Raw genomic sequence first — 17,400 nt, forward strand, 5'->3', positions numbered from 1 at the left:
AATGAGTGAAACACTGACTTATCATGGCACTTGTTCATTGACTTGAGAATTAGGAATTAATGTTAAACACCAAATTTAAAGCCACACAAATCAGCAAGTGTAATGATGTGAACAAGTTTCACAAGACTGGGATAGCTGGGAGCATCTGTTTGAAGTTGTAATAATCAGAATCTATCAAAACGGATCCAAGGAGGCAATACAGTGAATCAGAGAGGCTTGGTCAGCCATGACCCTGTCCATGAACAACCAAAGCTCACTGATGCATGTAGTCTTATGAAGGCCCAAGGGGGAACTTACAGGACTTCTGCTGCAAACACTCTGATGCCAAATGCTACATAATTCCTTCAGCAGTCTTGTTGTGCCTATGCCTTGGTAGTTCAGGTCTGTTTTCCATCAAAAAAAAAAACCAAGCAAACAAAAAAAACAAAAGAGACTTGCATAATCAAGTCATATGTGATTTTTGCTGAAACTATAGACATGCTCAGGTCGTTTTCAAGTGTTTGCACAAATTAAAAAAAAAAATTAACAGCTAAAACATGCAATCATTTTGAAGTTGGATATTTGCTGATATTAGTTGAAGCTATACCTGTGTTAGCTGCTCCAGTTTCTGTTTGAACCCCTTCAGGACAGGATCGGTATTGCGGACGGTCATCTCTGGATTCTCACTCTGGGCTTTTAAAGTACTGCCAACCACGCGACCTGCATAACTAAACAAAGACCGAACATGAGAATGACACACAGTACTTCCTGTCCCAGTTTATTTAGGTGTGTGTGTGTGTGTGTGTGTGTGTGTGTGTGTGTGTGTGTGTGTGTGTGTGCATGCAGAGCGTGGTGGTGCGTGCATGCGTGCGTGTGTGCGACGCGCCCTGCTCCAATTCTCCCACTGTTGCCGTACCAGAGTGTTAAGTCAGACTGAAGTGATTCACTTCATGTGGACAAACAGACAGACTCATGTTTCCACCACTTGATAGGTCTGTTTACGAACACGGTCACAGTTCCCACTCCTTGTTTAACAAGTTAGTACCAGCCTTCAACCTTTTAAGAGTTCATCCTAAAATTTAATGATCACGGAATGGAATTACATTTCTTCTCCAGAAGGAGGTTTCCACACATGACTGTCTGAACTGATTTATGTCCACTGAACACACACACACACTGTAAAATGAGTTCTGTCCTTGTGAAATCAAAGAAAGGAAACACAAGTGTTTACCATGGCATCGGAGTCATATGATCTAACTAGTGAAACATAGAGATTTTGTTCCATGGTAACAATTTTCAGCTGATTAATTATCTGAAGAATCCTGGAGAGAATTTAAATGCTCCTGTAAAAAAATTTACATCCATGTATCCCTGCATGCTTAAAAGAAACCAAGACCTATCAAGGAATACTTGTGCAAACAGGTTTGAAACCTAAATCACACCAGAGTCTTTCTACAGTGACACAACTGGTATATTTATTTAATGATGTGTGGTAAACAGACTTTATCCAAATAACTGACTTTTATGTGATCAATTACCTTTAACCATTCAGGCCATACATTCATACAGATGCCTATAACAAAGGCATGGTAACGCCAGGTAAAGAAGTACCTCACGATTCAGTGTATCCAACAACATTTTGTCACATCGACATGGTGAGATTGACTACTTGATCAATGGACTGAGGCTCAGCTGCCCAAGCTAGTTTTAATGTGTACTTTTAATGTTCAATAGCCAAAAGTGGACATTTCTTCAGTGAGTGTGAACTTAAATTTTCTTAAATATTGACTGATTCTCTTTTTTCTCCTGTAAGCAAGTATCACATCATTTTATACATGTGTGGTGTGCAGTTGGGTGGATCAAAAAAAAAAAAAAAAAAAAAAAAAAAAAAGATTAAGTGGAGAAAAAAAGCTTATGAGTCACATTTTCTATGTTCCAAACCAGACTTTGCTAGCTAATACAATCAGCCACCGCGGAGTCCACACCCTAGAAAGCACAAATACACTCTGAAACTGACAAAGAGGAAAATGGACTGTGGGAACCAAAGAGTGGAGAAATGGTGGAAGAATCTAACCCACCTAGTCTTCACATAGCCCATACAGTCTTAAATGAAGTCTCTCTGCTTCCTGTTTTATTCACAAAACTATTGTGTTTTTCTGTGAACATTCTCCCTGAAGAAAGGTCACCTCATAATAAAGGTCTTTGTCAAAACAACACGTGCATGTCCCCAGGTTGCCCTCAGTCTAATTACGTGAACGGCTTCATTATGCCTGACATTAGTGATAAATAGAAAAAAATGCCTCTTTGTGAGGTGTGATTTCCAACAACCAGTTCTGAGCGAGTTCGCATTAAACATGCAGCCAGTGTCACAGCATAACATCAAGAGATCATCTGCCACATGTTTATTTTAAGAAGTCAAGACACTACAGATCCTCTTGGGAACATTTTTGACCATAGAGAAGCTCAATAATATGATACAGTAGGAAAAAGAAAACAACAAACAAATAGCACTGAAAGAAAGTGAATTGAACAGCATGTAATAAACAACATACTGCTGATACTAAACATATTGAGTGGCCAATCGGAAGAATATAATTACATCTACATTTTGATTCCATAATGAGATGTGATATCTGAGGACAGGACCTCATAATACGTATATACCATTCACAAGACCAAAAGAAAAGGAATGGTTGATGAAGTGTGCAACTAAATTAATCAGTTGATCCCTTAATCAATATGTTACAGGTCACAGAATATAAAAGGCAGCAGAAAAACAATTAAAGCTGCAAGCAGCGTTGGGCGGGACTGAGGCCATCCTCGTACCTTGCCGACCGAAGTCCAGGTCATCTGGACTCATGCTACTCCGTAAACATCCATTTTCGCCACGATTTTACCTCAATTTCTGTAAAAGGGCTTTTATTTTGAAGGATTTTTTTTGCTTTTATTTTGGAAAGGTAGTACATGTCCGTCTTTATCACCGGTTAAGCCGTAATTTTCCGACAAACGGTCTCAGACAAGACAATGTTTTTGTAAAATGGTCCATGTGGAAAGTGGCTCAGCACAGTAGATCATGAAGCAGGTGGGATGCATAAAAGCGACTGTCATGCATATCACCAAAGTCGCAAACCGTGTTGAGCACAGATGAAGCAGCTAATGCTAAAATCATTCAAGTGAAAATAACAGATATCTATAACTTAATTCAACCATTTCAGTCAAATCTGTTTGAATTAAAAAAAAAGTTGCTTCCTTATCAAAATCGATATGCAATTAATTGCAAGTAAATGACAAAAAGTCTAATAATCAGTCTGATTTTTTTGAAAAAATTGTTTGTTAGTGAGAATGAGACAAAGTGAGATCATGAAATTTAAATCTGTGTGAGAGATGGCAGTTCTGCTTGGTGTCTATATTCCTGTCTACAGGCTACAATATCATCGTTGGCACTTGCACCTCATCGATGCATGACGTTTGCATGTTCTTCCTTTGCAATGCACAGGCTTCATAAACTATTAATCGCCCATTGAAAATTTTTCCTGTACATGTGAGTGACTGTTTCTTTGAGTTTGCCCTGTAATGTACTGCAGCTTCGTCTCAAGAGCCTTCCGACACTGTGTGATCCTGAAATGGTGTGAAAGATGGATGGATGGGTAGATAGACGTACACCAGGTCTGCTGGTGAAGGAGCTTTAATATCAAACTCATTTTATGTTAATTTGTGTTTCAGGGTGAAACTGTATCTGACCCCATTCATAAATAGAAGGCGGGGGAGGGGATGTGTTCACCAGAGGGAAGGCAGGTATTCACTAATAAAGGAACTTCAAGGGTAACTGTGTCTGTTGTTACAGGCAGATCAACAGGCTTAATCATGAAAAATGCCGAGGTGAGAAACGTAATTATCTTCTCTAATGAATCTTAGAGTTCAATGGTAAATGGAATCTGTGGGCCTGAAGGTGGAGGTTGGAGCTTGCCTTTAAATTACAATCCTCAAAATCAAGAACTGAGAGGGGAAAGAAAACTAAAAAAAAAAAAAAAAAAAATCTTCGACAACACTTAGTTTTGCTAACAACTCCAACAAGCAGAAGGTGTTTCCGTTTCAGCTTTGTGGCAACCTTTTCTATTCCTTTATAAAATGTAAATTTGCAATAATAAAAAAAGACGTATATGCCAGTTTCAGTATTGTGTGACCTTCTCAATATTAGTAGAAGTATGCAAATAACAAAAATGCAGATTACTGTAATGTATCTATATGGATATTGGGTATAGCATGGATTTTGTTGTATTTGCATGGGATGCCTTTGGGAAGCCTGTACTCTGCATAAAGATGTACTGGACAATTAAACATAGAGGAGACAAAAGCTATGACTTGAATAATGAATAGGTTAGAAAGGCAAAGAAAAATAGTGGACGTTAAATTGGACTGTATATGCATTACATCACAGGCTTTTGTCTTTATATGTCTATAAAACCATTAGCATTTCCTCTTAAGCCATCAGCATAGACTGTACAGCACAAGAGAACATAAGTAGATAATTAGGTAACATAAAAAACAGGCTATGTTAGGCTGCGCAGAAAAGGATGATGGGCTTTTTTCATTGATTAGCATTTTCACTGTAGGTGTCGACTGGAGCAGCTTGAAAATTGGACAACAGGGTCATCTCCAGGGCTACAGGAGCCAATTTATATGACTATGCAAGATGTAATGGAAACATCAATAATTAACGTAGCGAGGAAACCTTAAGCACAATAACAGAACTGAAAGGCTGAAACACAGAGACCTACGTTCGGTTTGCATGCTTCTATTTGTTGTCTGTCACTGAGCAGTGGTGAGTTTTTTCTCAGTCTAATGGATGCTTGCCATCTTAAAAGAGTGAAAACAAGAAATCCATCCTTCCAGCTTCTATATATCCTTCATTGTGCATTAGTTGAGCTGCTCAAAAGAGGGGATTACACTTTCCAGCAGTCAAAAAGAACTTCACATATAACAGCAGCTCTCACTGACGAACTAATGGTAACATGGTGAAGAAGCAATAAAATAGCTAAAAAAAAAAAGAGAAACATATGTTGGTCTTATAAAGGCAACTTCATGTTCACTCATGGAAGCTGATACATTACTGCCATGAGTGAAAGCAAAGATACTTCGAACACATTTTCCTCCACGGGTGTAAAGTTTGCTAAAATTGCATAGAGTTGAATGTAGCACCACTATTTATACATATTTATATATATATATATATATATATATATATATATATATATATATATATATATATATATATAAAAAAAGTATGTTTGCATATCTGACACTTTTCCGTGTGTATTCTGCATCTTGACCTACTGATTGATCAGTGCTTCAAATGAGTTATGGGCCACATTGCAGACTGTCGGGCTTCTCCATGTGTTGTGTCAGACACCAGATAAACATATTGCAGGAACTGAGCCTCGGATGACAGGGAGAGATGTGACTGAGAGTGACACCTAATCAGAGCTGGAGCATGGCAAACATGAATCACCAGTATCACAATGGAAAAACGACCTCGGGTATGGGGTTTAATAATGGTAACACACATACACTTTAGCCACACCTGAGGCAAATTGCTGTGTTTGTACCAGATGGAAGTGATGAGTATTGAGAAATTGCACTGGTCTCATAGTATCTTTGCTATATTGTCTTCTTAGGACCATTATTCCTCTGCCTTGATGCAGTATTTCCCTGAGTCTACTAAACATTAATGGCTGTTGTAAATTTAAGGAACAAATTTAAAGGTCGATAAAATTACTCAGCACAGAGAAAACATCGGGTGTGGCAGCTCCTCAGCTGAAAGAACCGAGATTATAGCTCTTTACTTCTGATGATATGTTACTTCCCTCTTCTGGAGACAACCAGCTACTACAGGTTTTAGTGAGTGCACTATAAGAGCACACACACTATCAATTTATTAAGTATAATTTCCATGTCTTCTATGCATAGCATCCTTACTTGTGATACCACAGAAGGAGACTTATTTATGTGTGTGAGATGTCCAAAGTGTCTACTTATCAGTATGATTCTAACCTCTACTAAGCTACATTTCAGCACAACTGTAATTCCAGAATTAAAGCACAGAAGCATATTTGTAGTGTCACTCAAACAATATCTCATCTCTGATCACTAAGATTACTGTTAAATGGTTGAATCCCTACCTTCAGTAAAATTGTTTCAACATCACTTTGTTCAATATATAAAGCAGAATAATTCTGAATCTTGTTATAAAGACCAATAAGTTTGTGCGGGTTAATCTTATCTAGTGTTTTCCAGCTTTTCCATAACATTTTGCATTCAGAGATCCTGATTTTGCAGCTTACATCTTCTAGTTTTTCTATTCTTTTCAATGTAGAACATGATCTCAAATGAAATGTAAGCATCATAGTGCAACAGGAAACTGCATTTCTGGGGGCAAATTGTGACGTAAACATCAGAATTGACTCATATACTCAAACTTAAAAGGGCTTATTGGAACAGTGAAGGCTGACTTTCATTACTACAATGTATGGATGCCCACGGCCACGAACATTGCTCGAAAGTCATCAGGTCCCTTATGCAAGAACACATACACACACACATGCGCAATGCTAGTTAAAATACAGATATCCATAAAACAACTCTAGTCTTGACACTGGAGACAAAAGACAAGACATTTACAGATGTCTTTGTGTCAATGCACAGCCCAAACTATGTAGGTTCCTACAGTAAGTTTAGTTTAGTTTTTTTTTTTTTTTTTTACCATTCATGCACTAGACTGTGGGAGTTCATATACCAGGAGAAAAAAAGACTGATTTCAAACAGAAAGGTCTCATTTTAGCTGTGAGGTGAGGGCGTCAACCACAAAAATGTTCATTGCAATTGGCCAGCATGAGTTTTGTTAATACATGACTCAAGATGAGTTTCTATGCAAATTCTGGGGTTTCTATCACACACAGCTTGCCTATTTGGCTTTCAGGTGAAATTTGTGGAAGTGCTGCATTGATATTATTTCATGTAAGTAGGCTATTTAAGAATGAGCATGCATTATATCCTCATTTAAAAATAATTAGGCTCCCCACTCTTCTTGAAGGGGGGCCCTCAGGTCATTTAGGATCTGGCTACAGACTGAGTTACCAAACAGCCACTGCAGAGGATTTTCTATGGGCTTCAGGTCTGGAAAAAGATCAAGTCACTCCATTTGAGGTACCCGCAGTCTCAAGCAGACAGTTCTTAATGATGCTACCTCCATGAGCTGGAGCAGTATCATCCAGGAAGATGAAATTAAGCCTGTATTGTTCATTCAGCGGCAACAATGCCTGGATTAACAATGTTATTCAGGTAGTATGGGCTTGTCACTGTACCATTCACACAGTGTAGGGCAGTTCTGTATGTACTAAACACACGTGTCCATGCCGTAATGACCATCAGGTGAGTGACTGAGGCAGAGCGCTCTCCAGTCTTCATTTCTTCATCAGAGGCCCGCTGGTCTCTTGTCCAGAGTAGATGCTCCATGGTTCATTAAGAAGATGACACCTGGACCTGGTATTGAGGTCAGGTCTCATTGCAGGTCGTCCAGAACGCAAACCACATTGATGTAAGCCATTTCCAATGGTCCGATGTGACATTTGGTGCCTCTCACCTCTCTTAACTGTGCCTGGAGTTGAGTGGCATTCATCATCTGGTTTCACAGAGCTCTGCTCACAATGAAGCAGTCGTCAGTGTGGGATGTGGACAAAGGCCGTCCACTTCTCTGCCTTTCTGTGGCTCTTCTCATCTCTCTGTATCTCTGTTCAGCCTGCTGATGATACTCTGTGACACTCGAAGCTCAGTGGACTCTTGGGTCTGAGAACAACCTGTTTGAAGCTTTCGATGTTGAAGTCATCAATTGTTGGGAGTCCTTTTGTTCTCGTGATGTCAAACCGTGAAAATCATGACAACTGTTTGAATACTAACTGAAGCATGGACTGAACAGCTGTTGTGAGTCAGGCCGCTAAGCTCCTCCATCAGAGAGCAGTGAGTTGTGCAGAAAGTAGTGAAACACTGTACAGTTGGACATGTGTATTCAATGGCTCACCTTACTTCACCTGTAAACGTCATAGTGATTTTTTTAGGTTCACCCTGAAAGTTCACCCAAAAGCTAAATATGTCAAACTTTTTTTTAAGGTAACTGCCCATGTCTGACTTTCTGTATTCACAGTCATCAGTGGACAGAAGATTGTCGGTTCTAATGATAGTACAGATTTTGATCTAATAATCCCTTACTTCTGAGCGTTAACTGACATAAATGCTACCATAGAGATTCATGTTTAACACGCTGAGCCAATCACAGGGGTAAATATCAAATGACCATTGTTTTTGTAAAGTTGGCACACAATAATGCAAGATTATATACTTGCACAAAAATCCATCCAGCATTCTAAAACCCAAACATTTTCAAACTGTCAGATATTCTAAAGCTGTCACACATACTAAAACCAAGCATTGATCCAACCATCTCCCAAGCCTTCATTTTCCAGAAACCAATGAATAATCAGGCATAAATCATGTTTCCCAAAACATGCCCTGTAAACCCTGCCTTAAAAGGTCCTTAAAAGTCCTTAAAGATGCTAAAAAAAACTGCAAAAATTCAGTGGTGAAGCTTGAATTCTTTGTACTTTAACTTCTCCTTATTTCCCCAGACAGACCAATAACGATCTTCACTCTTATGCAAGCTTGCAACTCAGAAGAAAACAGATTGTAGTCTGCTCTGTTCTCCTCTACCGTCTGCTCTCACTTTCTCATCACTGACCACCTTTCTCCCTCCATCTCTTCCCCTCTCACTTACATACACACTCTCACCGACACAGACATTTGTAAGTGAAGTGGGTCAGAGGGTGGAGGAGATGAATGGAGGTCTGAATGGGAGGAAGGAGAGATAAACAGATGGCTGAAAAAATGAATGAATGGGTGGATGAAAGAGAGAAGAAGATGTAAAGAGGTCAGAGAGGCACAGATTGGCTGCATTCCAGGACAGACTAAAGTAGCATCTCTTCCAGGCTTTCACATAGAACTTTACCCGAAAACAAATCTACAGACAAAAGAGAATATTTTTGAGTTTTTGATTTTCAAACAGAAATCTTACCCAAATTACAAATAAGTGAAGACCTTTCATTTTTAGTCAAAAAATGTGACAACTATTAAGTCAGCTTCAGAGACTCATATCTGATAACTGCCAGCACCAGGCAGTAATGATGGGGAATATTATCAAGTCGACAGGCTTTCATATTGCCACACAAATTCATAAATTCTAATTTGTTTTTGGCATCTTGAGGGGTTTAAATCATGTTCCAGTTGCTCCAGTCTCATCAAAAGGAAGCAATAAAACAGCACAGTGATCAGTGAAGTTCAGTGGTCTTCGCTGCAGCACTGACGGAGACAAACAGAAGTTTATGTCTGCTGATAGAAAATATTTCAGCTAGACGATACACAGCCAGTTTCATGTGGGTGATATACTATTACTAAAAAACAATAAACCTTCATAGATGGCTCTCTACAGAGATCGATAAAGCAAAACTGGGCTCTCCCTCTCTCTCTCTCTCTCTCTGTGTGTGTGTGTGTGTGTGTGTGTGTGTGTGTGTGTGTGTGTGTGTGTGTGTGTGTGTGTGTGTGTTCTCGTATTTCTATCCTTGTCAGGGGCCAAATGTCCCCACAAGGATAGCAAAACGTGGAATGACGTGCCTTGTGGGGACCTTTTTCCGGTCCTAAGTAGGAGAAACAGTGTTTTCTTGACCATGTTGTTGTTACTGAAAAAAGTAAAAGTGCAAAAACATTTCTTTAGGGTTAGGCTTTATTGTGGTGTGGGTTAGGGTTAGGGTAAGGGTCAGGGTTAGGGGCTAGACATGAATGGGAGTCAATGGACGGTCCCCACAAGGATAGAAATACAAGACTGTGCGTGTGTGTGTGTGTGTGTGTGTGTGTGTGCTGTGTGTGTCTGTGTGTGTCTGTGTGTGTGTGTGTGTGTGTGTGTGTGTGTGTGTGAGTGTGTGTGAAACCATTTGTGTAGTTGCTAGTTGAAGCTGCCAATGTAATCACCATGAAAAAGACTGTGGAAACGAACTCTCTAACCTTAAGAACCCCGTCATCCTCCTGCCCTGGCAGCTAATATCAGAGGTGAAATTGTAATGTACAAACATTACACTTGTAGAGAAACAAACAAAAATACTAAAAAAGAAATAATAACTTAAGTCAAACAGAACCCTCAGTCTAGAAGTGAAATTACTGTAACACCAACCTCAGTCTGATTATCCACACTATAACATCAGCCGACTAAACATTCCAACTACTCCTAGTCAGCTGAACTGCAGTCTACCAGTAACAGAAATCTCAGTCTGACTGCAAACTCCCATAATACCAACTTCAATCTGACAACAGTTCATCATTGGTCTAACTCACCTCCAAGTATGTCCTTTGCAATATCAGCATTGTGTTAACACCTGTAGCACTCCTTTTTTTTTCTGACTTAGAGGCAAACAAGCAAAACGTGTGAGTCCACAACAGTAACAGACATGTAATTGCACACAAAATCATTTCTGCCTACACATGATATGATTATTGATGTGTTCCCACTGCAATTTGACACTTCCTTAATGCCTTTCTATTTATTGTTTGACCAGCTCTAATACAATATAACAGAAGAAAGATGTGCATTAATTTCTATCTTTTAAAGAGTCTCATGTCCTGTCAGTTCTGCATTAGAGTTACAGCCACACAGCGAAGCTGTTGTAACATTGCTTAATGAGTGAAAAAAATGTTTATATATTCACAAAGTCAGTTCAAAAACAAGCTTCTGTATAAATTTGACCTAACATTTAGTGTTTTAATTTTAGTTTTGTGTTTCCTTCCTTTGTGCATGAATACAGTATAATAGACACTTTTTCAGGGGACCTGTGACAGAGAGGAAGAAAAAAGCCTTTTGATGGTTAGTAATCCGGGGCTAAATAGTGTTACTGTATTCGCATACAAGAGAAATGGAGAAATCCACTGAGACAAAGTAATTCTAGAAAGAGAGTATTCACAGACCTTTCCACAACGTCTTCACCGCTCCAACATGTGTGCTGCTCAACCTCCATCTCGCTTTCGCAAAGCATCTCTGGCAGTTCTGAGAAAAACCACTGGTACCGCTGGATGGACCCCTCAAATTCTCTGAAGAGAGAGAGCAAGAGAGAGAGCTAAATGCTTGAGTTGTTAATAATGGGGAGGGCACTGTACCATGTGCTTTTTATTTGTTCCAGTTCTGACTTGTCATTTTTAATACACAGAAAAATTTGTTCTGACCTTAGTGAAGCATGGCAATTTACAAAGAGCCAAAAGGCAACATGAGGAAGGAACATAAGCATAAAACACCTTTGGACTATACAACAATGACACTGTGACATGCAGATTTTTACATATTGTTATACAAAATGTTTTCTAAGATTAAATTATGAAAGGTTGACGAGAACTGATCTGGCCTCAAACACAGCATGAGAAAAACACCTGCTTTTGCCAATAATGATGTTAATGTGGTGTAATCAGAACAGCTACAAGGTTTAACAGATGGTAACTTTACATGTATCTCAGTATATCTCCAAATGTGTTTTCAGGACTTTAAGTCATATCTGCTAATAAGTCATATCCCCATCAGTCCAAAACCGTGTCACGAACAAAAACATCTAGAGGTCGCAGTGGTGTCAAGCTGAATTTATTTCTGAGGATTTATTCCTCCAGATATGGCAGTATTGTTTTTGTACACAATCCTCCTCAGACCCCCTGAACTCTCCATCTGCTGCTCATTTTACATTTCTGCTATGTATTTTAAAAACTTTTGCTGAGGGACATATGCCCTCTTTGACCGAACTGAAACCCCACAGCTAGACGGTTTTCTTTAGCTCATTTTACTTCTTGATGTTGATATGATTCTTTACTTTCAAAAATACCTTGACAGTTTTTTCAGGCTTCGACTCTTGTCTCCTCTTGAACCTTTCAGAGGAAACGACCTACAGACAAACACAGAAAAACACTCAAATTTTATTCTGCATTAGTCACAGCTTAATATATTCATATAATCCAGTGTTCAAAAACGTACCTGTGGGACTGCGGTTGTAAGCGCTGATGAGCATGGGGTCCGACTGAGGGGCGGGAGTTCACCGTTACTGTTGCTGCAGGTGGTGTAGGGTGCATGGTGGTGGTCTGTGCTCTCAACACTGTGGGAGCAGCAGCTTGAGGACCACATACCTTCTCCACCTAAAAAGAGGCCCAGTAATTGTGGACAGACATTAGACATCACAAATAAAAATTAATAGTGTGGCATAATTAATATTGTGAAAGTCATATATACGTGTGGTATGTTGAAGTGTGTGCTCACTTCACTCGAATGTAAATGTATAAGAGAAAACACAGTTAAAGGACCTTTTTCCTTTGGGGATTTTTTGAGTGTTCAATACCACTTATTTGTTCATTCAGCTACCTCTCAATTGCAGAAAGTGGCATGGGTGTGGATGTATTATGCAAATTGTCAATATAAAATATCTTTATACTGATATCAAATGTACGAAAAAGTAATACGTATCACATGTAAAACGATGCATTTACCTTGATGTAGTTTAAGTGCTTTCTTTCAGATACAACATGCTCGAGGGGTCTACATTAGGTATTAGGGTTTATTTTTCATTAAAAAAAGACCAGAATAGCACAGTAGCTCTCCTTTGATATTGGCATACAGTTTACCGGTTTTTAAACGTCAATACAAAAATGCTCCTGTGTTTGAATTTATTTAACATGCTTATCTATTTAACATTGCTTCTTTAAAAAAACTGTTCTAGGTTTTCATGTCTAAGACTTCCATGTTAATTTGTAAGCTCTAATACGGAGTTTGCGGTCCAAAAGTCAGGGGCCGACTTTAGGTGTCTCGTAAATAAATATTTATTGAATGTTCTGTTCTTATTAGCAACAATTAGCAGTGGAGTTATGCTTGTGTGTTTGTTTACCTCTCAGGAATCTACTCTACTAAGTCCACAATGTTCTCTAAAATTTGGACTGCTTCTCTTTTTCTGCCTCCAACAGTGTGTGCATGCATGCATGTGTTTGTGTGTTGTCTGTTTGTCTACAGGATTAGCCACAGAAACTTTCTCATCACTCTGAACCAAGCTGCATTCTGGGTATCGGTTGTCCCGCCAACCAGAGTCTTTGTCTGGCTGTGGATCTGTATTCACCCTAACATACACACTCGCGCTCACACAGACCGGGGGGAACCCCGGAGTCTCTGGAGGAAGAGGCTGTTTTAGCCTATCTAGGTACAAGGCATTTTTAAGAACACCCAACTGCTTGGCTGAGAGAAACTCATGGCCTTCCTGAGTCTGTGTCCAAGCTTAAAATGGCTTTATCATTGAAGAATTCTGGTTAGGATGCTTCAATCTTCCGCTACTGACCCTGAATAATATTAGTTTTTTTGTTGTGTTTTACAGGGGAAAGATCTGAGCTTAACTTAATGGGCTGGCATCAAAGTGCAGAAATCAAAGTTTCTACTGTAAGTAATTTGAAGTTGGGAAGTTTAAATTCAACTCTGTATTATACCATTAGTCCCATAATCCATATTGCTTACTGTGGCTGTGATGCGTGGCCATGCAGTTGAGCATGCAGTATAGCATCATTCACATGGTTCTGAACTGCCAGCAGAGCCAGCTCAAGGCTGTTGTGGTTGCTAGAGGTTGCTAAAGTGGCTGCTAGCCGCTGAAGCAACACCACCAGCCCACCCCAGGGGGCACCCAGGTCAGATATGGCCACCTGGAACAGAAGGGCAGGAATGTGAAGGACATCAGAAAGCACATACAAAATACTCAGAAAGAAGAAAGAAAAATAGACTTCAGCATTCATTCAAACAAAGAAAGTTGGGTGATGAACACACACACACACACACCACACACACACACACACACACACGCATGTATATATATATATATAATATATATATATGTATGTATGTATATCTATATATAATATATTTATATATATATATAGATATATATATGTATGTGTGTATATATATATATGTATGTGTGTATATATATATATATATATATAGATATATATATATATATATATAATATATATATATATAGTATATATATCTATTATATATATATGCTAAAACCCAGTCAGTTCATTTGATATATTCATATGCATTGGATATGTATATATGTATGTACATAGATAGATAGATAGATATAGATAGATGGATACTTCTTGAAACCTACAAGTCTTAAGCAACGCACGCACGCACACACCACAAAAACACACCACACACTCGATCTCAGTATATATTGCTACCCTGCAAACTTTGATGAAAAACTTCATTCATTTTCACATGGAAGTGATTTTTCCAGTCCAACAGAAAATACTGAAAGGAAAACGCTTGAGTTGACCCAAATCAAAATACTAATCTTGTCAGTCGTTTCTAAGTAATTATTTATTTAGTTATTCAGTTATTTATTTAAATTTGGAGTAAAATGGATTTATTTAATGAGATACTCTGTGAAGGAACTTTTTATTTTGTCAACCACCACAGATCTTCTAGACCAAACTAACTAATTGCTGGTTGTTTCAAGAAACACACAGCAAGAAGCAAGAAACATCTTAGGCCTCTGTTCATCACAGGTCAAACAGAGAAAAGACAATCAAACCTAACTAACCAAAGCATTAGAATGCTCCAGTCCATTGAAAAAAAAAAAAAAAAAAGAAAGAAGAAGAAAAGAAAATCCACAAGGCACAGGAAAACATACTAGGTTTATCAAATCCTAGGTTACTTATCTTAACTAGAGCACAACTTCTAAAAAGGAAAGTTGAAATTTATCACACACGCTTAATCATGTATCACTTGCTCATTGAAACATTGTGTTTGATGTTGCAAAGATGCTTTCTGATAACTTTGAAGATGATGTGTTCTCACGTGTTAATAGTCATTATTTTGAGCTCAGCGCTCAAAAGCGATTGAAACCTTCCATCCAGAAATACTTCAAAACAAATCTGAAGCACTGATACGCTGCTATTGTCTGTCTGTCAGACGTTGCTAGAATTACTCATCGATGAAAATGCACAGCTTTACCAACCAATCAATCAATCCATCAATCAATCCAGTTTTGGATTGGGGCTTTGGGCTCTGTTCATTGCAATTTAAAAGGCTATATAAGTGCATCCACCTCCACTGGTGTGTGAATGGGTGAATATGATATTGCAGTGTAAAGGGCTTTGGGCTCTGTTCATGTAGTGTAAAAAGTGCTATGTAAGTGTAGTCCAATTACATCTTAAACAGGCCCTCAATTAGTGCAAGTCCTGTCAAAGGGACATGGCTCACACATACTGTGTCACTATGAAGACATGAAATTGACTTGCTTAAGGTTGTTTATAATCTGTAGTCTGAGTTTCTTAGAAGCAGAACATGGAAATTCACAACTTTTAAAAATTGTCAGCACAAAGAATTGTATTGTTGACTCGTAAGTTATCTATTTCATGATGTTCATGATGACAGTTTTCTTCAGGCTGCCATGCAAGATGCTGCAGTTCCATTGCGAGTAGTTTGGGGTTCAGTGCTTTGCTCAAGGACAAAAAAACATAAAAGAATATGGACAGGTGAGAAGGGGGATTGAAATTACAACCATGCAAGTGACAACAACCGCAGTCCTTATCCAGGCACAATCCACAGCTACTAACACAAGAGAAATGCAGCAGAAAATGCAATGTAACAAAACAATGGGTTGCAGATTCCTATAAAAGTTAAATGTTGAATCATGTATTTTAACTCTTCTTGACCCATTCTCTATTTGCATCAAATCCCAGCAATTCCCTGCACATGAGTAAAATCAAACCTGATCTTCTATCTATATCTATTTCCTGAAGGCACCAGTTGCAGACATGGATAATATAATATAATATGACTGCTGAATACTGAAGTGTCATCACTGATTCAGTGGATAGTGACACTGTGCAATTCATCCTAATGTCATACCCCAGCATATGAGAAACTGACCCTAGTACTAGCTTGAAGGAAGTAGAGACACATGCACATATCTAATCATAAAAACACACAAATTCTTAAAGATACATGCAAATCATTGTAACTTCACAAAGAAATCTGTGTAGCAACAAATGTACAAAGTGACAGAGATCATGAATATCATGCAGATACCATGGCGTATAAATTAATCAATATACACTGAAAAAAATCTCTGCATGCATGCAGAATCAACAGTGCTACTGTTACAGTCCCATGGGGTTGAAATTTCTCTGCTAATATTTGCATCTTCTTTTTTTATTAAACCCAAATCATATGACTACGGCTATAATTTACAAATAAATTCTTTCAAAAATAAAGAGAGAATTTCTTCATAAGACTCGTGCATTTCTAAAAATATAAAACACCTGATAAAGTGATGGATGACACACTGACGTACTCCTGTAAATGCGGAATTCTACACTAAAATGAATCAAGTTTCTGATTATGCATTGCAAAAACAACGCAGACAAGTAGATGCATTTAAAAGATACACACACGAAACAGTGAGCAGTCAGACTTACCAGGCACCCTCTCATGATGTTGACACACAGCCCCGTACAAGCCGTATCAGCGTCAGCCCTCTGCAATGGGAGCAGTACTGCATCCTCACTAAAGCCTGTCCACACTCTCTGGACAATGCCACTTTCTCGGTTGCATTCAGCACCTCCCCGGCAAGTCTCAACAACTGGCTCAATGCTCGACCGGGTTCGAGCGCATGGACAGGCTGCTGACCAGAAGGCGAGGATGGAGTCCGAATGGGCTGATGTCCTGCTGTGTCATCCGCAGGCAGTCGTCGTGATTGGTAGAATGAAAGGAGATCTGAGTTGACGTGTGGCCGATCCCAGGGTTCAACAGGCGGCGGTAAACCAGAGGGAAGAGGTCATTGTAGAACTGACGTACAGCGTTGTCCAGTGAGGCATTGGCTTGTCCAGAAAGGTGGGATTTGATGTTATTGAATAACTGAAGCACAAGGGGGTGACAGTCAGAGGCCAGAGTGGAGTAGGCACTGTCAAACAGACTGCTGGTCAGATTTGATGTAAAAGAAACAAGTGACTCGAAGGTCTCTGGGACGGGAGAGAAGAGAAGAAAAAAGACAAGAGGATTTGATCATCAGTTCAATCTGTGGCACACAACAGTGTGGGAAGTAATAAATAACTAGCTGAAACATTAACAATAGCACCAAAAACCATTTGCAGAATCTATTTTTTTTCTTTAAGAGCCCATTCTCATAGCTTAAGAATTGTACATGCAATTTTACAGGAAATGATTCCATGGAGCTTGAACGTTCAATCATTCAGAAGCAATACACAATTTGCTTTTTTTTTTTTTCGCTACTTTATTATTTTTTTTAACTG

At 38.8% G+C, this 17,400-nt stretch overlaps 1 pseudogene; it reads right to left on the reverse strand.

Moving 5' to 3' along the window:
- The window catches only part of LOC115381992 (glypican-5-like), a 54,760-nt pseudogene that overhangs the window by 30,412 nt on the left and 6,948 nt on the right, over positions 1-17,400 (reverse strand).

Source organism: Salarias fasciatus, chromosome 23, assembly GCF_902148845.1.
Source record: "Salarias fasciatus chromosome 23, fSalaFa1.1, whole genome shotgun sequence".
In the NCBI taxonomy this organism is placed as follows: Eukaryota; Metazoa; Chordata; class Actinopteri; order Blenniiformes; family Blenniidae; genus Salarias; species Salarias fasciatus.